Consider the following 24234-nt stretch of genomic DNA (forward strand, 5'->3'; position numbering starts at 1 on the left):
GCCCTAAAAAAAAAAAAAAAATTGTATATATAATGGAGAGAGAGAGAGAACAGATTAGCAGTTACCAGGATAGGGTTGGGGTAGATGTGACTGTGAAGGGATAACAGGAGGGAAGTCTTTGCGGTAAAGGAACAGTTCTGTACTTAATTGCAGTGGTGTATACACTAAACTACACTTAGAGAATGACATAAAACTATACACACACAGTGCACCAATGACAGTTTTTAATACTGCACTATGGTTACATAGGATATAATCCTTTATAGGCATACTTCAGAGATAGTGCAGGGTCAGTTCCAGACCACCACAACAAAGCAAATACTGCAACAAAAGGAGTCACAAATTTTTTAGTTTCCCAGTGCATATAAATACTGTTGTCTATTAAGTGTGCAGTAACATTATTTTTTAGAAGGTACCCCTTAATATAAAAAATTTTTATTGCTTAAAAATACTAACCATCATCTGAGCCTTCAGCAAGTCAAAGTTTTTTTTCCATAGTAACACCAAAGATCAATGATCACAGAGCCCTATAACAAATACAACAATAATGAAAAAGTTTGAAGTATTTCGAGAATTACCAAAATGTGACACAGAGCCACCAAGTGAAAAAACACCATTGGGAAAATGGCACTGATAGACTTGCTCAACACAGGGTTGCCACAAATCCTCAATTTGTAAAAAAAAATAGTTATCTACAAAACCTAATGAATATACGCCTTTATCTGGTTTCCCCAATGGCTATGTTACATCTTACATAACCACTGGGGAAAACCGGGTCAAGTGTACTATTTTGCAGCTTCCTGTGAATCTCTACTTATCTCAAAAACAAACAAAACAAAGAAAAGAAAAAACACTAAGTTCAAATCTAGGTGCCACAGCTCCCTGTGTGAACCATTTAACCATTCTCTGCCTTATGGTTTTGTGACCCATAAAACACAGTTAACTGTACCTACCAAGTTATGGCAAGAAATAACTGAAAAAAATACATTAAGAGAAGAGCCATTCTATGAGAATTAAGTGATTATTCACATATTTCTGACTTTCCCTTGCTGTAGAGCTGGGCAAGATCAAATCCTCTTTTTATCACTGATTATGTGATCCAGTTCATGTCCAAATTGTACAGCTATTATCTGGGGGCCTACATAGCTAATAAAATGTTTTAAGCATCTCTCCAACACACCTAAGAAAATACTGGCCTGAAGGATGAAAACAGAACTAGACACTGAGCAAAGCAAGGGTAGGCATGGGCAGCTCTGTCCTCTGACTTTATTCACACCCTACCTTGAGAATCAAAATATGCCTCCAAGTGCAAAATGTTTATTATTCATGTTATTCACTGAACAAAAGCAAACAAAATCATACTAATGTTCAATTAAATCAAAGGCCAATTAGAAAAACTGACACATATATAACAAAACAAACTCAGAGGAACAGAACAGGAAGCCAAGAAATAAATCAAATACATATGGAAATTTAGTATATGAAAAGGGTATTATCTGAAATTGGTCAGGGAAAGATAGATTACTCAAAAAACTGTGTTGTAACAACTGGATAGCCACCTGGAGAAAATGTTAGACCCACACTTTACATCAGGATAAATTCTAAATGGATCAAAGATTTATGTGTGAAAATAAGGCAGTAAAAGGACTAGAAGAGAACAGAAGCTTCTTCTACAACCTTGAAGTAAGGAAGTCTTTTCTAACCATGATACAAAGTGAAGAAGCCATAGAAAAAAACAATTGACAAAATTGACTACATAAAATTTAAAAATTCTTCATGGCAAAAAAAAAAAAAAGGCAAAAAAGCATAGAATAAGGAAAAATATTCACAGAAAACAGATCAATAATCCTATCAAAAGACGTATGTGGCTATTCCTGTAGCAATGGTTATAACAGCAAAAAAAAAAATTGGGGCATTCCTATCGTAGCTCAGCGGTTAACGAACCCAACTAGGATCCATAGGACACAGGTTCGATCCTTGGCCTTGCTCAGTGGATTAAAGATCCAGCGTTGCTGTGAGCTGTGGTGTAGGTTGCAGACACGGCTTAGATCCTGCATTGCTGTGGCTGTGGAGTAGGCTGGCAGCTATAGCTCTGATTTGACCCCTAGCCTAGGAACCTCCATAAGCTGCGGGTGCGGCCCTGAAAAGACAAAAGACAAAAAAAAAAAAAAAAAAAAAAAAAAAAAAAAAATTGAAAACAATCTAAATGTCCATCAGTAGGAAGCTGATTAAGTTATGGTTTAACAAATTTGACATGATAGAATATTCATAGCAGTTAAGAAAAAATGAAAAAGCTCTTTAAACAATACAGAAAAATCTCTATTATTAAAACTATTTTTAGTTTTTTAAAAAGTAAAGTGAAAACAGAATGCATGGTAAACCTCCTTTTGAGTAAGAGGTAAAATAAGAAAATGTATTTGATTTTCTCATATATGTATAAAGAAACTCTGTAATGATATATAACAAACCACTTATACTGGCTATCCAGAAGGTAGGCAGGTAGGTGGTAACCGAAGAGATAAGGAAATTTTTCATTTTATACTTTTTGCTATATTTTTTAATCAGTCAAAAGTCATCTTTCAAAACACTAGATTAAAAACAACTTTAAAACAGATTAGGAAAAGATCACTTTGTTCATTTTAACCTTCATTAAAGGGTATCCCAGGCAATTTTTATAGACTGAAAATATTCTGATAAACACCTAATCGGAGACTGGGAATCTTAAGATGCTACCAAGAACCCCTGGATCAAGATGCTGAAAGATGACTTCCCACTCACCAGTCAAAGAAATTAGTTTAAACTTACTTTAAAATAGAACAATAATAAAAATAATAAAAATATTTTAGCAAATTTGAAATTCTGAAGTCGAGAAATGTCACACTATTTTAAAGAGATAAATTTTTTTTTAAGACAACAAGGTAGGTGAGCAATCGACAGGGAAGAGAAAGTAGCTTTTGCAGTAGGAAGATGACTAGCAGGAAATACCAAAGATCTACTGTTTATCACAGCAGCAACCTCAAGTTCGAGAGAAATATTCTAACAGCTTATTGCCCAAGTACGTGTGTAGTGAGTGTGCTTCTTCATCTATTTATTCACTTGCTTGTTTGTTCATTTACTTAGTTATTTTAGTCAATCACTCACTCATTATTTATTCCAGACTGGCAACTTGTCCTTTCATTTTAAACAAAATAAATTTAAAAGCTAAAGGGAATTAGACCCTCAAAGCTTACAGACCTACATAGCTAAAAAGTGACTTATAGTTAAAGAGGCAATTCTTTACAGAACATTAGCCAAAATTATAAAATGACTACAGCATTGGTAAGTGATCATTAAAAAAAAGTAAAAGTGATCGTTCCTAAGACATTGAATATTAACTGAATATTAAACCCAGAGAGATTATTTAATTACACACATTTTCAAAGCCTCTAGTCATTTCTGTCTAAGCTTTAGTTATTATATGATTTATATCTCAATCTGGGAAAGAGTATACAATTTTTTCAAACTTAAATATTTTCCCTTGAGAGGAGAAAAATAAGGAAAATTTGCAATAAAAGATACACACTTCTGACAGAAACCTAATAATATAAAACTTGGACTTATGTTTCCATTATGAGAGACATAAATTTAAGTCTGCATTTGTCAGGTGCAAACTGGCATGTCTATTAAAAATATTTACATTAATCTGCTATTTTCCACAGGCCAAGTTGGGGTTTGGACCTCCTCCCAAAGTATTCTATATACACTGCACCTTACTCTGTTCTAGAATTCTGTTGATGTCTTCCTGTCACCCTTTAACGGGTCTCCAAAAGGCAGGACCAAATGTCTTCTCTTCACTGCAGTCATCACAGAACCTAGTAGAGTGCTTGGCTCGATGATGATTAATAAGCATTTCCTCTAAGATGAGGAACAAGACAATGATGCCCACTCTCACCACTTTTATTCAACATAATTTGGATGTCCTAGCCACAGAAGTAGAGAAGAAAAAGGAATACAAATTGGAAAAGAAGTTAAACTGTCACTGTTTGCAGATGACATGATACAATACATAGAAAATCCTAAAGACACTACTGGAAAACACTAGAGCTCATCAATGAATTTGGTAAAGTTGCAGGATACAAAATTAACAGAAAAATCTGGTATTTCTTTTTCTTTTTTTCTTTTTACAGCCATATCTGCGGCACATAGTTCTTTGACTAGGGGTCAAATCTGAGCTGCACCTGCCGGCCTATGCCACAGCTTGTGGCAATGCCAGATCCTTAACCCACTGACTGAGACCAGGGATCAAACCCACATCTTCATGGATACTAGTTGGGTTCTTAACCCACTGCATCACAACAGGAATTCCAGCACTGAAACCTCTTGCATTTCTATACACCAACAACGAAAGATAGGAAAGAGAAATTAAGGAAACAATCCCATTTACAATCATATCAAAAAGAATAAAATACCGAGGAATAAACCTATCTAAGGAGGCAAAAAACTTGTACTCTGAAAACTATGAGACGCTCACTAAAGAAAACGAAGATACCACAAATGGAAAGCTATACCATGCTCTTGGACTGGAAAAATCAATATTGTCAAAATGACTATACTACCCAAGGCAATCTACAGATTCACTGTAATCCCTATCAAATTACCAATGGCATTATTCACAGAACTAGAACAAAAAAGTTTAAGCTTTTCATGGAAACATGAAAGATCTCAAATTGCCAAAGCGATTTTGAGAAAGAAAAGCAGAGCAGGAAGAATCAGGTTCCCTGACTTCAGATTATACTATAAAGCTATAGTAATCAAATAGTATGATACTGACAAAAAAACAGAAATATAGATCAATGGAACCGTATAGAAAGCCCATGCACCTCCGGTCAATCTTCTGACAAAGGAGGCAAGAATATACAATGGAGAAAAGATAGTCTCTTCAATAAGTGGTGCTGGGAAAACTGGACAGCTACAAGTAAAAGAACGAAATCAGAACATTCTCTAACACCATACACAAAAATAAGCTCAAAATGGATTAAAGACCTACATGTTAGACTGGATACTATAAAACTCCTAGAGGCATAGAAAGAATACCCTTTGACAGAGTTCCCACCATGGCGCAGTAGTTAACGAATCCGACTAGGAACCATGATGTTGCGTGTTCGATCCTTGCCCTTGCTCAGTGCGTTAATGATCCAGCGTTGCCGTGAGCTGTGGTGTATGCACTTGGATCCTGCGTTGCTGTGGCTCTGGTGTAGGCCGGTGGCTACAGCTCCGATTAGACCCCTAGCCTGGGAACCTCCATATGCTGTGGGAGCAGCCCAAGAAATGGCAAAAAGATAGAGGAAAGGAAAAAAAAAAATACCCTTTGACATAAATTGGAGCAATATCTTTTTGGATCCATCTCCTAGAGTAATGGAAATAAAAACAAAAATAAACAAATGGGACCTAAGCAAACATATAAGCTTTTGCACAGCAAAGGAAACCATGAGCAAAATGAAAAGACAACCAACAAAATGGGAGACAATCTTTGCAAATGATATGACAAGGGCTTAATCTCCAAAACATAAAATACATACAGATCAATATCAAAAAAATAAACAACCTAATCAAAAAATAGGGATAAGATCTAAATAGACATTTCTCTAAAGAAGACATCTAGATGGCCAAAAGGCACATGAAAAAATGCTTAACATCAATAATAAATGCAAATTAAAACCACAAGGAGGTATCATCTCATACTGGTCAGAATGGCCATCATCAAAAAGTCCACAAATAATAAATTCTGGAAAGGGTATGGAGAAAAAGGAACCCTTCTACACTGTTGGTGGGAATGTAAATTGGTACAGTCACTATGGAGAATAGCATGGAGGTTCCTTCAAAAACTAAAAACAGAACTACCATCAATCCAACTCCTTGGCATATATCCAGAGAAAACCCTAATTCAAAAAGATACACAGGAGTTCCTGTCGTGGCGCAGTGGTTAACGAATCCGACTAGGAACCATGAGGTTTCGGGTTCGGTCCCTGCCCTTGCTCAGTGGGTTAACGATCTGGCGTTGCCGTGAGCTGTGGTGTAGGTTGCAGACGCGGCTCAGATCCTGAGTTGCTGTGGCTCTGGCGTAGGCCAGTGGCTACAGCTCCAATTCGACCCGTAGCCTGGGAACCTCCATATGCCACGGGAGCGGCCCAAGGAAATAGCAAAAAGACAAAAAAAAAAAAAAAAAAAAAAAAAAAATGCATGCATCCCAGTGTTCACTACAGCACTATTTACAAAAGCCAAGACACGAAAGCAACTTAAATCTCCATGGACAAATGAATGGATAAAGAAGATGTGGTACATATATACAAATGGAATATCAGTCAGCCATAAAAATGAATGAAATAATGCCATTTGTAGCAACATGGATGGACCTAGAGATTATCATCTGAGTAAGCCAAAGATAAGTATCATATAATATTGCTATATGTGGAATCTAAAAAAAAATGATACAAATGGCTTATATACAAAACAGAAATAGACCCACAGACATAGAAAGCAAACTTATGGTTACTAAAGGGGAAGAGGGGGAGGAATAATTAGGCATCTGGGATTAACATATACACACTACTATAAATAATAGGAACAACCAACAAGGACCTACTATATAGCACAGGAAACTATACTCAATATTTTGTAATAACCTATAAATGGAAAAGAATCTGAATATATATATGTATGTATAAGTGAACCATTTTGCTGTGCACCTGAAACACAACATTGTAAGTCAACTATACCTCAATAAAAAAATTTTAAATGATGATTAATAAATATTGATTTAATTAAATATCAAAAATTTAGGTGTTGCAGCACATATTTACTATATTAATATTTTAAATATCCAAATTTTTCATTTAGGCCATTTCGTTTAGTTTTTATTTATGCCATCACCTTTAAAAAAGAGGACAGGAATTCCCATCGTGGCTCAGCGGTAATTAACTCAAATAGTATCCATAAGGACATGGGCCTCATCTAATGGGTTAAGGATCTGGCGTTGCCATGAACTGAGGTGTAGGTCACGGACTCAGCTTGGATTCCACATTGCTGTGGCTGTGGTGTAGGTCAGCAGCTACAGCTCCAATTTGACCCCTTGCCCGGAAACTTCCATATGCTGTGGGTGCGGCCCTAAAAAAGACCAAAAGAGAGAGAGAGAGCAAATAAATTCACAAGACTAAATAAACATAAGAGAAATTGAACCCTAAGAATTTCACTCTAAAATTCTCCAAGGCTAATTTTCTTTTCGTTTCTACAACTTGAAGGTAGGTGTAATAGTTTATTCTTACAGCATCTTTGTATTCACATAACTCTGCATAAAGTATTTCGGATTGTTTGGTTCCTTTGGCTGTTATATGATTTTTCTTTATAATTCAAATATTTGATGAATCTTTTAGATGTTGAAAGTCCAAATGATTATGTTCAGAAAGTATTAAATGTTACTAGGAAGGAATTATACTGCAGACTCCACTATGATCCTATGAAAGCTGCCCTGCTTTATCTGGCCAAAAGGTGGCAGCAAGCTCCAGGAAAATGACTCAAGAATATAGTGGCCCTTGTGTTTATTTAAACCCCCAAAGACAAAACACTCTCTAACATCAACATCATGAATATTTTCTCAGGTCAGTCTCCCAAAGCAATAGAAATAAGAGCAAAAATAAACCCATGGCACCTAATCAAACTGAAAAGCTTTTGCACTGCAAAGGAAACCAAAAAGAAAACAAAAAGACAACTAACAGAATGGGAGAAAATAGTTTCAAATGATGCAATGGACAAGGGCTTAATCTCTAGAATATATAAGTAGCTTATACAACTCAACAGCAAAAAAGCCAATCAACCAATGGAAAAATGGGCAAAAGACCTGAATAGACTGTTCTCCAAGGAAGATATACAGATGGCCAGCAAACACATGAAAAAATGCTCAACATCGCTGATTATAAGAGAAATGCAAATCAAAACAACCATGAGATACCACCTCACACCAGTCAGAATGGCCATCATTAATAAATCCACAAATAACAAGTGCTGGAGGGGCTGTGGAGAAAAGGGAACCCTCCTGCACTGTTGGTGGGAATGGAAACTGGTACAGCCACTATGGAGAACAGTATGGAGGTACCTTAGAAGTCTATACATAGAACTTCCATATGACCCCGCAATCCCACTCTTGGGCATCTATCCGGACAAAACTCTACTTAAAAGAGACACATGCACCCGCATGTTCATTGCAGCACTATTCACAATAGCCAGGACATGGAAGTAACCCAAATGTCCATTGACAGATGATTGGATTGGGAAGATGTGGTATATATACGCAATGAAATACTACTCAGCCATAAAAAAGAATGACATAATGCCATTTGCAGCAACATGGATGGAACCAGAGACTCTCATACTGAGTGAAATGAGTCAGAAAGACAAAGACAAATACCATTTGATATCACTTATAACTGGAATCTAATATCCAGCACAAATGAACATCTCCACAGAAAAGAAAATCATGGACTTGGAGAATAGACTTGTGGCTGCCTGATGGGAGAGGGAGGGAGTGGGAGGAATCGGGAGCTTAGAATAGATTTACAAGGAGATCCTGCTGAGTAGCATTGAGAACTATGTCTAGATACTCATGTTGCAACAGAACAAAGGGTGGGGGGAAAAATGTATACATGTAAGAATAACTTGATCCCCATTTTTTCCCACACAGGAAAAAAAAGAAAAAAAAAAAAAGAGGCTGTATGGTAACAGATACAGAGTAAACAAAAATTTCACCAAACTGTATTTCCAAAGTGGTAGAGGTCACTGTATGGTTTCAACCATTTTATAGCTAGATCCAGTGTCACCACTATTGCAAATTATCACCTGTTTGTTAATTCACAACAGATGTCACACAACCAAGAGAAGAGAGAAGGAATGAGGGGAGCTTGGAAAAATAAGAAATTGAAAAATGCCTGAGTGCTCTGGAACACCTCTCATCATACTCACATTTGAAGACCTTTCAATGTAATAAACATGATTAATACATGGTTTATTTTTACTATTTATATTAGCCCTTTATATGTGACTATATTATTAACATAGATATTAATAACAATAATATCAAATAATTACAAAACTAGTGAGGATTTTTAAGGTCAATGAATTTACTCATTCTTTGTACAAGTATACAATTCAGTAAAAATAGAATTTATCTGGAGTTCCCATTGTAGCTCAGCAGAAACAAATCTGACTAGCATCCATGATGACACAGGTTCCATCCCTGGCCTCTCAGTAGGTTAAGGATCCAGCATTGCCATAAGCTGTGGTGTAAATCGAAGATGCAGCTCGGATCTGGCATTGCTGTAGCTGTGGTCAGTGGCTACAGTTCTGATTTGACTCCTAGCCTGGGAAACTCCATATGCCTAGGGCACAGCCCTAAAAAGACAAAAAAAAAAAAAAAAAAGAAGAAGAAGAAGAATTTATCCCATGGCATAGGTACTTCTGTTTGACTGACATTCAACATTTTCATACATTTGATTATACCTAGAGAACATTACAAGTGTGTGATCCTTTTATAGAATAATAAAATTACAGTAAAATATTCGGCAAGCTAGATGAAAAAAGACCAACAATTACTTCTTTGAGTTTATTTGGTTTGGTTAGATTCAGTTATTAGCAGACTTTCTTTCACTCTGCCATGTCATCATGCTTACCCATATAAACTGTTAATTAATAGTGTCCTTGCTTTTAAAGATTTAACAGATTCTGACATGCTCTCTATTTAAAGGGTTATTATTTGAGTTCCTGGTTGCCATGCAGTTTCCTAGGAGACTGAGAAATCTGTTGCTATTTAAACACAAAGCTAAACTGACTAGACTTGTTTAAGTGCAAAACTGATTTGAGACTTGTTTAAAATTACATAAGGGACTGGCCACTAAGTTTAGAAATGTGTCAAGTGTGAATCAGGTTCTGACTTTGAATTTCAAATGAAACTTGGAAACTTATGTAGCACATCATCTTCCTGGGCGTGGTCTCAGCCAGGAATCTGTGTGGGCTCTGGGGCAGCACAGCACTGAAGCAGTACAATCACAAACAGCCTTGAGGCCATGAATGACTGAGTTGGTGAGTGCAGGACCGAGACTGTTAAATCTTTCTGCACCCCAACAGTATGCAAGCAGTCTAGACACGTCAAATGTCTGTCAAAGTGATGATGATATTAGTTTGGTTTGCTAAGAAATCGAACAAAGGAAATTTACCAAATAAGGAGCTAAATGGTAATTTTAAAACACACACACACACAAAAAAAAACACCACCAGGAGTTCCTATTGTGGCGCAGGGGTTAATGAACCCAACTAGTATCCATGAGGAGTCGGGTTTGATCCCTGACCTTGCTCAGTGGGTTAAGGATCTGGTGTTGCCTCGAGCTGTGGTGTAGGTCGCAGATGCACCTCAGATCCCATGTTGCCGTGGCTGTGGTGTAGGTCAGCAGCTATAGCTCCTATTCAATCTCTAGCCTAGGAACCTCCATTTGCTGTGGGTGCAGCCCTAAAAAGATAATACAAACAAACAAAAACTACCTTTTAAAGATAGTTTCTGAAAATAAGTATCTTTAATTTTAAAAAGAAATTAATGGTATGTTCAAAGTGCTTTGCTAGATCCTAGGAATACTAACATATAAGAGGAACGACTCATAACAGATCCCTTCCTAGGGAGCCGAGGAAGGTTTCACTGAGAAAACAACGCACAAGCCAGCCTTGAAGGATGCTTAGGAGCAAAATGGTTATTAAAAACAATAGTCACAGCAAAGGCAAAATGCTGAACAAAACAAGGTGAGAGAGACGGTGCCTCAGCTTTGATGGACAAGTAAATGGAGCAATAACTGTGGGTCAGAGGGAGGAAGACGTTGGACCGCGTGGTAAGAGTGTGCCACTTATCCTCTTATGATACAAGGCAGCAAAGATTTATAAATAGGATGATTACATCCAGATTCATACTAAGACTCTAGCAGCAATCTGAAAGATGCACTGGACTGAGAGGGCAGATGTGAGTCAAGGAGATCAACTAAGAAGCAGTTACTAGAAAGACAATAAAGCTTGAATTAAAATATTAAAAAGGAGGAGTTCCCGTCGTGGCTCAGTGGTTAACAAATCCAACTAGGAACCATGAGATTTCAGGTTTGATCCCAGGCCTTGCTCAGTGGGTTAAGGACCCGGCGTTGCCGTGAGCTGTGGTGTAGGCTGCAGACTCGGCTCAGATTCCACATTGCTGTGGCTGTGGTGTAGGCCGGCGGCTACAGCTCCAATTAGACCCCTAGCCTGGGAACCTCCACATGCCGCAGGAGCAGCCCTAGAAATGGCAAAAAGACAAAAATAAATAAATAAATAAATTTTAAAAAATAAAAAGGAAAAGAAGATGAATTTGAGCTATATCAGAAGATTCACTAGGACCAGAGTTTTTAAATGACCAATTTGTCTGGGTCCCTTCCACTGGAATGATGTGTGAGGATAAAAATGCAAGTTAATAAGTAATTATTCTATCATAATAATTCCACAATATAACAATTTATTAATAAGATTAAAAATGGAAGAAGGTGGGGAGTTTCTGTTGTGACTCAGTGGGTTACCAAACCAACTAGTATCCATGAGGATGCAGAGTTGATCCCTGGCCTCACTCAGCGGGTTAAGGATCCAGCATTATCTCAAGCTGTGGCATAGGACACAGATGTGGCTCAGATCCAGCATTGCTGTGGCTGTGGCATAGGCTCACAGGTGCAGCTCCCGTTTGACCTCTAGCCTGGGAACCTCCATATGCTGCAGGTGCAGGCCTGAAAAAGCCAAAAAAAAAAAAAAAAGGAAGAAGTTACTCAAATTGGATTTGGCTGTGTGAATGTGGAAGCACTGGTGAACTATCCATGAAAAGATGTCCTCACAAGTTAAAAACTAAGATTTGGGGCTTGAGGAGCTTCCTGTCATGGCTCAGTGGTTAACAAACCCAACTAGTAACCAAAAGGATGCGGATTTGATCCCTGGCCTTGCTCAGTGGGTTAAGGATCCGGCATTACCGTGAGCTGTGGTGTAGGTTTCAGATGCAGCTGGGATCCCACATTGCAGTGGCTATGGCATAGGCTGGCAGCTACAGCTCCAATTCGACCCCTAGTCTGGGAACCTCCATATGCCACAAGTGTGGCCCTTAAACAAAAGAAGAAAAAGATTTGGGGCTTGGTAGATGTAATATTGTGATATAATAAGAAATATATTTTTGGTCTTCATCCCCAGTCCCTGGCACAGAGCTCCTAAATCCCCTGGAATTTCCTGAGTGGTAGGTGAAAGGAGTGTCTTTTATTATTCACAATAAGCCCCTGTTAACTATACCTGAGTTTACACTAATGGAGTGACACTAGGGAGGGCTGGTCACCAGAGGAACCAAACACATGATTAGAGGACTGGAATTTTCAGCCTCGCCCAGCTACCTCAAGGGAGAGGAGTTGGACTAGGGATTAAGTTAATCTTCAATGGTCGATAATTTAACCAATCATGCTTATGTAATGGAACCCCTGAATGTTGGGTTCAGAGAGCTACCACTAGGGTGGCACAACCCAAACTCTATGCAGACAGAAGCTCCCACATTCAAGACCCTTCCTGACCTCATCCTATATACCCCTTCATCTGGTTGTTCATTCATATCCTTTATAATAAACCAGTAATAGTAAGTAAAGTATTTCCCTGAGTTCTGTGAGTCATTATAGCAAATTATTAAACCAGGGGTGGGGGGATGCTAAAGGAACCTCCAGCTTGTAGCCGAGTCAGAAGTGTTGGAAAGCTGAGAACCCACCACTTAAAATTGTTGCCTCAAATGGGGAGCAGTTTTATGGGACTGAGCCCTTAACTTGTGGGGTCTGTGCTGACTCTGGGTAGTTAACTATGTCAGAATTGAACTAAACGGTAGGACACCCAGTTTTTGTTCACAGAGAACTGGCAAATTCTTGGTGTTAAAAACCCACACACTTGGTGGCAGAAGTGACGTGAGCAGAGCAAATAGTTTTCCTTTAGTAAAAAAGTCAGGACTGAAAATACAAATTTGGGGATCATCTATGTATGAGTAGAAGCGTGAACTCACTCCAGCAGAGGGAATATATATGGAGGGGGTGTTAAAGACGAGCTCAGCAGATGCCTACGTGAAGGTGGTAGGTAGTAAAGAGGAGCTAGCTATGCAAAGTGTGGCTGGAAGAGTAGAGAAAAAAACTCTCGAAACTAAAAAAATGTATAAATAAAGGGTAAGCTGTTAACAGTGACAAAATGCTAGCGTTCAGGAAGAATAAGGATTGAGAAACACTCACTACATTCGGCAGTTACAAGGTCACTATCTGCTAAGGTTCAACTTCAGTGGAAAGGCAAGAGGAAACTGGACTGAGTAATAAGTGAGGATGTATCCTTGTCTCCACAATTCCGTAATTCCCCCAAATCATTACTTCAATGTAAAAGTAAATTACAGCTTTAAAATTTTCAATACACTGTCTTTCAATGGAGACAGTAATGTGTAGCCCGTGCGGAATGTGGACAAATGTGATAACTGGCTCTAGAAGAGGTAAGCATCAGCTGTCTTAAATGTCACTGGAAAGAATGCCCCTATTGCCCCAACGGTCATGTCCAAACAAAGTATATTTTTGGTTTTAATGTTTGGGTTTTGTACCATACTTAAAGCATTAATACAAAAAGTAGGAGCAGTAAACTACTCTGCCCAGGCTGGAATAAATCCAGAACCTGCAAATCAAAGGATAAAAAGAGAAACTCAAGAGATTCAAAGAAAGCATATTTTACCTTTAACATGTACTTTTTTTTACAGAAGTAAATTAAATAGCATTTCTACATCAGTTGTAACCCTTGTTTTATTTCATTTGCTACGAAATAAAACAGAGTAGCTGCTTCTGCTCTGACCCTAGAAGTAGACAGGCCACTAGCTGTGTTAAATCAAGCTTCAGTTTAAACTACTGTCAAATAGCTTTTGTATCCCCCTGACAAAAGAAAAGCAAAACTATTTTCAAAGGTAAATATGTCCTCTTGGAGTTTCCGTCATGGCTCAGTGGTTAACGAATCCAACTAGGAACCAGGAGATTGCGGTTCGATCCCTGGTCTTGCTCAGTGGGTTAAGGATCCGCCTTGTGTTGCCGTGAGCTGTGGTGTAAGTCACAGATGAACCTCAGATCTGACGTTGCTGTGGCTCTGGTTTAGGCCAGCGGCTAAAGCTCCTATTCGACTCCTAGCCTGGGAACCTCCATACGTCGTGGATGTGGCCCCAGGAAAAGACAAAAAGATCATCACAAAATATGTGAAGAAGCCATTGACAAAAAGAAAATATTCCTGGTTTTGGTCATATCTTCCCAGAGAAAGAGAAGACTCAAATTCAGCTGCGGTAATCTCCCTTTAAGAGGGCAACTGTGAAGGGATTTGTCAAAAATAACCAATTAGGCTTGGCAACTAGCCAACCAGGAAATAAATATGGAAACCCCAAACCCAAAGAAACTAAATCTGGTCACATTTGCTTTTCTGTGGTCAAGAGGCTCAACTTCCCATTTAAAGGTAAAACTACTCGGACATCTTCACCAACACCAAACCACCAACTCCACCACTTTTTTTTTCTACTTACTTAATATGAACATTAGGCCTCTGGATAGCTAAGAATTTTCCTCTCCAACATGAGCTTACTTGGCAATGGCTTATAATTTCTGACTTTTTTTTTTTTTTCTTTAATGAACTCATAATGCTTTTGTGATGATGGGGGAAAAAAGCTCTTAAAATTAAATAGTTCATTCAAGTCCCTCAGAGAGGCCCCACTTGACATTTTAGAGTAGGAAACCCCATAGATTCTAAAGCAGGACAAAAGGATTTAGTCTCTACTATATGCCCAGCAACTGAAACAGTTTCTGGTACAGGTGGAGAGCTGGACACAATTGTTTAGAGAATGGATCAGAATCCACATCTGTCTGACTCTGAAGTCTGCATTCTATCTACCACATCACAGTTTCCCAAACCAAGCTGATAGTAAGAATCATTTTGGGGTATCTGTCAAAAATATAAATTTCTTGAATTCTCCCTAGGTGTTCTAATTGGAGCCCTCCATAATATGTATTTTTAGTAGAGAAGCTAAATAATGCTTACCATCAAATAAATCCAGAAGTACAGAAATGTGCCTTCTCCCAGCTCCCACACTCCTCAAGTCAATCTCTCCTTCCCCAAATACCAACAACACACATTCATAGAGCACTGTTTTTTGGAGGTTTTTTTTTTTTTTGCTTTTTTTAGTGCTGCACCCATGGCATATGGAAGTTTCCAGGTTGAATTAGAGCTACATTTGCTGGCCTACACCACAGCTGCAGCAACGTGGGATACGAGTCGAGTCTGCAACCTACACCACAGCCTGTGGCAACACCAGATCCTTAACCAGCTGAGCAAGGCCAGGAATAGAACTTGCATCCTCATGGACACCAGCAGGGTTCATTAACCACTGACCCACAAAGGGAACTCCCATAGAACAGTTCTAAATGGATTCCTACTACCTTATGAGGTAGGTACTATATATCCATTTTTCAGAAAAAGAAAGAGAGGCAGAGAGAATTTAAGAAGCTTGTACAAGGTCACAGACTAAATAATTGAGAGAGCAGGGATTTGAACCCCATCTCACTCCAGGACCTGAATTTGTAAACACTGCATTATTCTGCACATGCCCACTAGTTCCAGCCTCCCCAAAGTGCTGTTCCCAAGTGTTCCCTTTGGGAAACTTTCATTTCTGGTAATGAAAGACAACTTGTGATCTCTGTACACATGAGCACAAATTTCAAAGTGGTAGATTATATTAATAAACAGAGTTCTGCCAAAACTCATTCACTTGAATCTTTTTAGTATAACTGAAAGAATTAGCCATTTATAAGGAAAGTGTTATATTACCCACAGCAATACAATGCCAGTCATTAAAAACATGTTATAAAATAATAAGGTTGTTGTGGGGGTTTTTTGTTTTTGTTTTTGTTTTTTTTCTGTTTTGTCTGTGACATGCAGCAGCTTGAAGTGGGATCTCAGTTCCCAGGCCAGGGATTGAACCCAGGATGAGAGCACTGACTCCTAGCCACTAGACCCACCAGGGAACTCTCTAAAATAATGATTTTTTAAAAGACAAATCCAGAAAAAGTAAGCAAAAAGGATTGCACCTCCTGAAAAATGTTTTAAAAATAAAAGTATATTTTGGGAGTTCCCGTTGTGGCGCAGCGGAAATGAATCCGACTAGGAACCATGAGGTTGTGGGTTCAATCCCTGGCCTCGCTCAGTGGGTTAAGGATCTGGCCTTGCTGTGAGTTGTGGTGTAGGTCGCAGACGCGGCTTGGATCTGGTGTTGCTATGGCTGTGGCGTAGGCTGGCAGCTGTAGCTCCAATTAGACCCCTTGCCTGGGAACCACCATACGCCGCAGGTGCGGCCCTAAAAAGCACAAAAAGTAAAAAAATAAAAAATAAAAATAAAAGTATATTTTGGCATTCAGGAAGCATGGAGGTAATACTAAGCAGTAGTACATAACTTAGTCCTTCCTCACCACACTGCCAAACAAGATTAAAAGAAATGAACTTCTCTTTAGATGCTGCCAAACAGAAACCCGAGCAGTCAAAAAGTTCACTCTTTCATAAAAAAATATTCAGTTAAAACCTAAATCTTTTAGTAATGATTACTATACTAACAAAGAATTTAGGCAAATAATACAAGCTCAAGGCAATCAAATTAGATTTTTAAACACATTCAGCTTACCACAAATAGTTATAATGAAATGATGTATCTTTTAACACCCAAGTCCCACAGCTTTAAATAAATAAATAAAAGCTTTCCCTCCACACTCTAATGTTTCCAACCCACAAAACCATTAGGAAATATTTCATTCATCTTCTTTAGCAGAATTGTTCTTTTAGCAGAATTGTTCTTTTTGTTTCTCATAATCCGTGCATTTAGAAAGGCATGGCCTTTTTCTTTTCCTTATCTTGGAATGTATCTTTCTTCGCTGAATCACCCCTAAGGCAGAACAGAATCCTGGTGGAAGATCTTTCTGTAGTGGCTGGTAGGATTAAGAGCTAGGATGAGATTTGTCACTGTGGTTAACCATAAAGGAGAAAAAAGAAAACAATGATAAAAGCCAGTCATCTGTAGCTTTAACTCTGTTCCAGGCATGATAAATGCAAGAAAACACCTCATGAGCAACCTCCAGAGCTGTGTGGTTTGGTTTTTTTGTTTGTTTGTTTGTTTTGCCTTTTCTAGGGCCACTCCTGAGGCATATGGAGGTTCCCAGGTTAGGGGTCCAATCAGAGCTGCAGCAGCCGGTGAGGCAAAGAGAAACAACTGAGTAACTGAGTAAATAAGGCCTTTGTGTACTGCCTTGGGTGCTGCAAATAAGTACTGTCTCATTCTGTCAATCTGTCTATTATCTATCTCTAAAAAATACAAAGCTAATTGGTGATATAATGGTTAACAATGGTAGAATTTAATAGTGTAATAATTATTCTTGATGCTTTGTAATCAAGATTTGGCATAATTATTCTCGATGCTCTGTAATCAAGATTTGCTGCTATATAGCACTGGGAACTATGTCTAGTCACTTATGATGGAGCATGATGAAGGATAATGTGAGAAAAAGAATGTATATATGTACGTGTGACTGGGTCACTTTGCTGTACAGTAGAAAATTGACAGAACACTGTAAACCAGCTATAATGGAAAAAATAAAAATCATTTGAAAAAAATAAAAATTAAAAAAATAAAAGATTTGACACCTTAAGAGTCATGGAGCCACACTAGCAACGCAAGAGTTTGGTTTTTTTTGTTTTTTTTTTACAAACTCCTCCACCATTAGTCACTCAGAAATCTATCACAAACCCTCCAAACACAAGCATCAACTGCGTATTTTGCTTCCCACTCAAGAGGGGACATCTTCACCGAGCCACCTGCCAGCACTATAATAAAGGTTTAGCCCCAGCTCTGTCTCTACTTCTCCCTGTGAATGACCCTATATGGCCCCCTGTGGCATGTGCTGCCTCCTGTCCTCTGGGAAATAATTAATAAACTCTTTTTCTTCTTCTTTTTTTTTTTTAATAAACTCTTCTTTCAAAGACAGTTGTCTGTCAAAACCTCATTAAAATAGGAAGTTCCGGAGTTCCTGTCGTGGTGCAGTGGTTAACGAATCCGACTAGGAACCATGAGGTTGCGGGTTCAATCCCTGCCCTTGCTCAGTGGGTTAACGATCCGGCGTTGCCGTGAGCTGTGGTGTAGGTTGCAGACGCGGCTCGGATCCTGCGTTGCTGTGGCTCTGGCGTAGGCCGGTGGCTACAGCTCCGATTCAACCCCTAGCCTGGGAACCTCCATATGCCGTGGGAGTGGCCCAAGAAATAGCAACAACAAAAACAACAACAAAAAAGACAAAAGACAAAAAAAATAAAATAAAATAAAATAAAATAAAATAGGAAGTTCCCACTGTGGTGTAGTAGAAACAAGCCAACTACTATCCATAAGGATGCAGGTTTGATCCCTGACTTCCCTCAGTGGCTTGGGGATCTGGCATTGCCCTGAGCTGTGGTATAGGTCGCAGATCCAGCTCTGATCCCACATTGCTATGGCTGTGTCATAGGCTGGCAGTTACAACTCCGACTCGACCCCTAGCCTGGGACCCTCCATACGCTGAGAGTGCAGCCCTAAAAAGCAAAAACAAAATTGAATAAATAAATAACTTATTAAAATAAATCTTAGGTTAAAATAAATGGTTTAAGTATGATTCAAAATTCTCCTTTCTGAATACTCTACTTCTTTGAATCCTTCAATTACTTACTATCACTAGTTTTGGCACTGTTCAAAGGTAAAATGAGGCTCATGAAAATCATGAAGTTATCTGAGCAAACCTCAAAGCAAATCAGGCAGAGCCAAACTGAAAAGAGTTAGGAGCACTTCACCAGCAGGCGCTACAGCAAAGGCTCTATAGAGCAGACACTGAAGCAAAGCAAGGAAATCCTCTAATTGACTACAGCATAAGTGATGGCTTGATTTGAGAAAGCCCAGTTGGCTATTTGTGATTAGCTGTCCTTCAGTTTCGGTTTCTTAACCTTGAGGCATTCATAGGAATCAACTCTGGCTTAGATTTTGGTTTGCTTACATAGGCTGCCAAGGCATTAAAGCCACCTTAGTCCAAAAACCTCATTTAATTACTTTGCAAGTTCCAATATCCTCTCTTGTATATTCACATGCTAGTCACACTGGAGAGAGAACAATGGAAAAACAAAACCCCTGCCCTCATGGAGTTTATACTCTAGGAGTTATAGGTGTAAATGAAGTAAGGAGGTGTAACCAAGCAGGACCCTGTAAGGTCTTCCCAGAAGAGACCCCCACTCACGTCCTCTGCCTGCCTTTTGTCTATAGGAAAACTTTAGTCAAAGAATCAATTTAATCAGAGAAGTGAGAAAATACAGAGAAAAAGGAAAACAGACAAGACAAAATAATGATAGTTTAACCATTCAACAAAGTCAAGGAAATTTAGTCCTTCTTCAAGGACTATAGATAATATTCTGAGTCATATTCTTGGAGCTGTTTTGCAGATGCTGAAGCCCCTACTGGAGGGAAGAAGTTAACTGTATGCTGCCTACAAGTATGTAGACCCCAGACATGTTGGAATCTGAAGATTGATGATGCTGATTCCCAGTGACCTCACCACCAACCAATCAGGAAAATGTCCGTGGACTGATCATGCCCTACTCTTTGGACACTATTAAGACTCCTCACTACCCTCTCTAGGGGGGATACAGTCCTTAAGGCATTAGCCTACTGTGTTCCCTCCTTGCCTGGCAATTAAAGCTACTTTCTGTTTCCTCCAATGCTGTCTCCACATTTCCGTTTAGCATTGGTGTACAGAGCTAGCTGATATTTCAGCAACAGAAGCTTTTGCTTCATCTGAATCTCTCAATTTTCTTTCCAGTATTTCACAGGTACTAATGTTCAATGATATTTGCTGAATGAAGGAATGATGTACTTTCCTTTAAGCATCAGGAACCATTTTTTCTATCTTTATAATTGAATAGTGGTTTACAGTTGAGTTTATCTCACGTAATGAAGACCATGAAGTACAGCACTGTTAAATGATACATAATTCAAGCAGTTGGACTTCACTGAATGAATGAATAGCCTTACTCACCAATTACCAGTTTATGGACGAGTAGGTGTGTTCTCACCAGACAAGGAATCCATTGGTGTCTCAATCATAACTTCCCAACCTCCAAAACTGCAAGAAATAAATTTATGTTGTTTATAAGTCATTGAGTCTATAGTATTTTTGTTATAGCAAAATGGACTAAGATACCACATAAGTGGAAATTATTGACTCTTTTTTTTTTTTCTTTTTACAGCTGCACCTGCATGGCACATGGAAGTTCCCAAGCTAGGGGTTGAATGGGAGCTGCAGCTGCCAGCCTATGCCACAGCCACACTGGATCTGAGCCACATCTGTGACCTACTACACCGCAGCTTGCGACAGCACTGGATCCTTAACCCACTGAGAAAGGCCAGGGATCGAACCCACATCCTCGTGGACACTATATCAGGTTCTTAACCTGCTGAACCACAACAGGAACGCTCAGAAATCGGTGATTCATAAAAGTAATCCGTTGCTACTCAGCCATAAAAAAGAACAAAATAATGCCATTTGCAGCAACATGGATGCAGCTAGAGATTATCATACTAAGTAAGTCAGAAAGAGAAAATATGGCACAAATGGGGAGTTCCCCTAGTGGTGCAGTGGAAACGAATCTGACTAGGAACCATGAGGTTGTGGGTTCGATCCCTGGCCTTGCTTAGCTGGTGAAGGGTCCAGCGTTGCTGTGAGCTGTGGTGTAGGTCACAGATGCAGCTCAGATCTGGCATTGCTAAGGCTGTGGCACAGGCTTGGCAGCTGCAGTTCCTATTCAACCCCTAGCTTGGGAACTTCCATGTGCTGCTAGTGCAGCTCTTAAAAGCAAATAAATAAATAAAATATGGCACAAATGAACCTATCTACAAAACAGAAACAGACTCACAGATATAGAGACCAGACTTGTGGTTGCCAAAGAGAGGGGAGTGGGATGGACTGGGAGGTTGGGGTTAATAGATGCAAACTATTACACTTAGAAAGGATAAGCAGTTGTTTCCATCATGGCTCAATATAATGAACCAACTAGCCTCCGTGAGGATGAGGGTTTGATCCATGGCCTTGCTCAGTGGGTTAAGGATCTTGCATTACCATGAGCTGAGATGTACACTGCAGACGTGGCTCAGATTCCACATTGCCGTGGCTGTAGTGTAGCCTGGCAGCTACAGCTCCGATTTGACCCCTAGCCTGGGAACTTCCATATGCCACAGGTATGGCCCTAAAAAACCAAAAATATAAAAATAAAAAATAGAATGGATAAGCAATGAGGTCCTACTGTATAGCACAGAGAACTATATCCAATCTCTTGCGACAAACCATGATGGAAGATAATATAAGAAAAGGGATGTGAAAAAAAAACAAAAAAACAACAGATGTGTATGTGTGTTTCTGTGTGTGTACATGTATGCGTATACATGTGTGTGTGTATATATATATACATAAAAAATTGAGTCACTTTACTGTACAGCAGAAATTGGCACAACATTGTAAATCAAATATACTAAAAAAAATAAAAAATTAGAAGTAATCAGTTGCTATCCCACTGGGAATTTAAACCAAGTCCTAGAAATTTGCTATAAATCTCGAGTCTGTACTTCTTGCAATTAAGTAACTTGTTTATATTTTAAATATCTGTCCCATCTTATAAGGAATGATAGGAACTTAAATTTTTTTCCCTAGTGTCTCACTTTCTTACCAATATAGACCTATTACCTGTAATCTATTGAAATAGATGCTACTATTGCATACTATCTATCCCCTTTTTCTGTCTTTTTAACATAACTATAATTTTGTTTACCCTCCCCAGATCACCTGTGTCTTTCAGAAGAGGCTAGCCTGGAATATAAATCTCAACTGGCCAAGCCTACCATGGAGGCCTCACCCCTTACCCCTTGTTAGCGATAGACACAGATAGTGAAGCAATTCTAACTAATGAGATACCATGGAAAACCTATTGGGTGGAGGGAATTTCCTTAGTCTAAAAAAGAGCCAGAATATAAGGGTGTTCCCTCTTCCTGCCTCTGGATATCATCTGTAATCTGGAGCTAAGACAGACATTTAGGACCATGAAGGAAGCCAGACTGGCAGACTGGAAGAAAAGTCAACATACTTAAAGGTGGAGGAGCAAAAAGAGGAAAGGGACCTGGGTTCTTGTCAAGCCATTAAATTAACCAATCCTGGGATGACCTTACTTCCATGCATGTAGCTGTTAGGTAGTAAAAAGGCTTAAACATTAAGGACATTTAGTAAGGTTTTCTATTACTGCAATTGAGAGCATTTCTTCTCTCTCAACAGTTCCATTCCTGAACAGTAAGCTTCTCAATATAACAAGGTGTGGTAGACTGAATGCAATAATAACGGCCTCAGTTGCCTACGTTGAAGCTGCTCTTCCAATTAAAAAGTGGAGTCTATTTCAATACCCTTCCCTCCATGAGTCTAGTCCTGCCAACAGAATACAGAAGTAATATAATGCCAGTTCCGGTCCCAGGTCCTAAGAGAACAAGCCTCTTCCCCTCCTCCTTCACTGTGTTGGAAACCAGGACCCAAGGAGTTCTCATTGTGGTTCAGCAGGTTAAGAGCTGACTGGTGTCCATGAGGATGTGTGTTCCATCCCTGGCCTTACTCAGTGGGTTAAAGGATCTGGCATTGCGGTGAGCTGCAGTGTAGATTGCAGGTGTGGCTTGGCTCTGGCATTGCTGTGGCTGTGGTGTAGGCTGGCAGCTGCAGCTCCAATTTGATCCCTAGCCTGGGAAATTCCATCAGCCACAGGTGTGGCCATGAAAGAAAGAGAGGAAGGAAGGAAGGAACCAGGACCCTGTAAGAAAGCCTAGGCTAACTCCTGAATGATTAGAGATTACATGGCGAGAAGCTTTATGGAGGACGATCGAGTTACTCCAGCCAAAAGGCAGCACCAAGTCCACAACAATGTGAGACACCATCTTGCACCTTCCAGTTCTGATCAAGTTAAGCAGTCGGCACCTCAGAAAGCATGGCTAGCCATCTCTGCTAAGCCCTGCCTGAATCCCAGAGCACAGACCTGTGAGCAATAAAACACACCTGCTGTTTTTAGTCATTAAGTACTGCAGTGGTTTGTTAGGCAGCAACAGCTGAAACACAAGGTAGTATTATTTGTTCTCTTGTTTGGTAAAATTGCTATAGTCTGTTCACAACAGTTAAGAATTAGTGAGCTACTCTGAATGCTAATGAATAATAATAATAATGTGTTTTGTCTTAGCTCACAAAGGAGAATTTCTGTGTCACCTTCTACTAACATTTACAATACAAAAACGGGAAAATATTTGTAACAAATGAAGAGTCCATATCCTTAGCAAGTAAAAAATTCTTGCAAATACAAAAGAAAAATAGTAACAACTCAATTTTAAACATGGGAAACGCCATTTCCTTGAAGAACCATAAATGGTCCATAAACATGAGGGAAATATAACCTCAAGCTCCCTAACTTAAAGGAAATGCAAGTTAAACCAACAAGAGGCATCATTTTTAAAGCTACTGAATGGCCAAATAAAAATTTAAACACTAAGACAAAGTGCGCTAGCCTCAGTGAAAAATGGGAAAACCCTGGTTAGAGGCACAAAGTCTGAAATCCCAGGGTGTCCCTGAACTACAATTTTGGCATCTCTGGGCACGAGCTGCTTGACTTTGGGCAGTGTCTACGTCTGTAAAATGGGTATGTTATAGCTACAGCACGAGCGTTGTAAGGTTCAAATAGGCCCACGGAAGAGCAATATAAGCGGTTTCTACTTTTTGTTCAGTCCCTTCATCCACGCATCTACTTCTGTCGTTAAGTACTGCAAACTCACAGGAATTACAGGAAAATCCGAAATCTTTTCTGAAAAATTGGAGGTGAAATGACTCAGAAGTGAGAAGACACCAAGTACGGCGGGCGGGTGGCGGTGAAAGAAAGCTAGGGTAAGAGGCGGCCGAACAGAGGTGCCCTCTGGGTGTGACGGCCTCCTAAAGAAACCCCAGCTGCTAGCTCACTCTTGCCTCGGCGTCGACGCTCGGCGGGACCACGGCCACCTGGGGAAGGCGGTGG

At 39.3% G+C, this 24234-nt stretch overlaps 1 long non-coding RNA gene across 2 annotated transcripts in view; it reads right to left on the reverse strand.

Moving 5' to 3' along the window:
* Nucleotides 1–24210, reverse strand: part of LOC102163786 (uncharacterized) — a 97001-nt gene extending 72791 nt beyond the window's left edge. The window contains exons 1-3 of one of the 2 annotated variants that reach the window (XR_304095.4): nucleotides 23999–24210; nucleotides 20190–20276; nucleotides 14613–17109 (exon numbers count right to left, since the gene is read on the reverse strand). This is a non-coding gene — a long non-coding RNA (uncharacterized LOC102163786). Of the gene's footprint in view, nucleotides 1–14612; nucleotides 17110–20189; nucleotides 20277–23998 lie in introns of those variants that run through there. The other variant, XR_014807860.1, reaches the window with a different exon arrangement.
* Between the last annotated feature and the right edge of the window lie 24 nt (nucleotides 24211–24234).

Source organism: Sus scrofa, chromosome 6, assembly GCF_054392235.1.
Source record: "Sus scrofa isolate SSC_HxYL_T2T_F1_AM1 chromosome 6, Sscrofa_HxYL_maternal_Yorkshire_Landrace_v2.0, whole genome shotgun sequence".
Taxonomy (NCBI): domain Eukaryota; kingdom Metazoa; phylum Chordata; class Mammalia; order Artiodactyla; family Suidae; genus Sus; species Sus scrofa.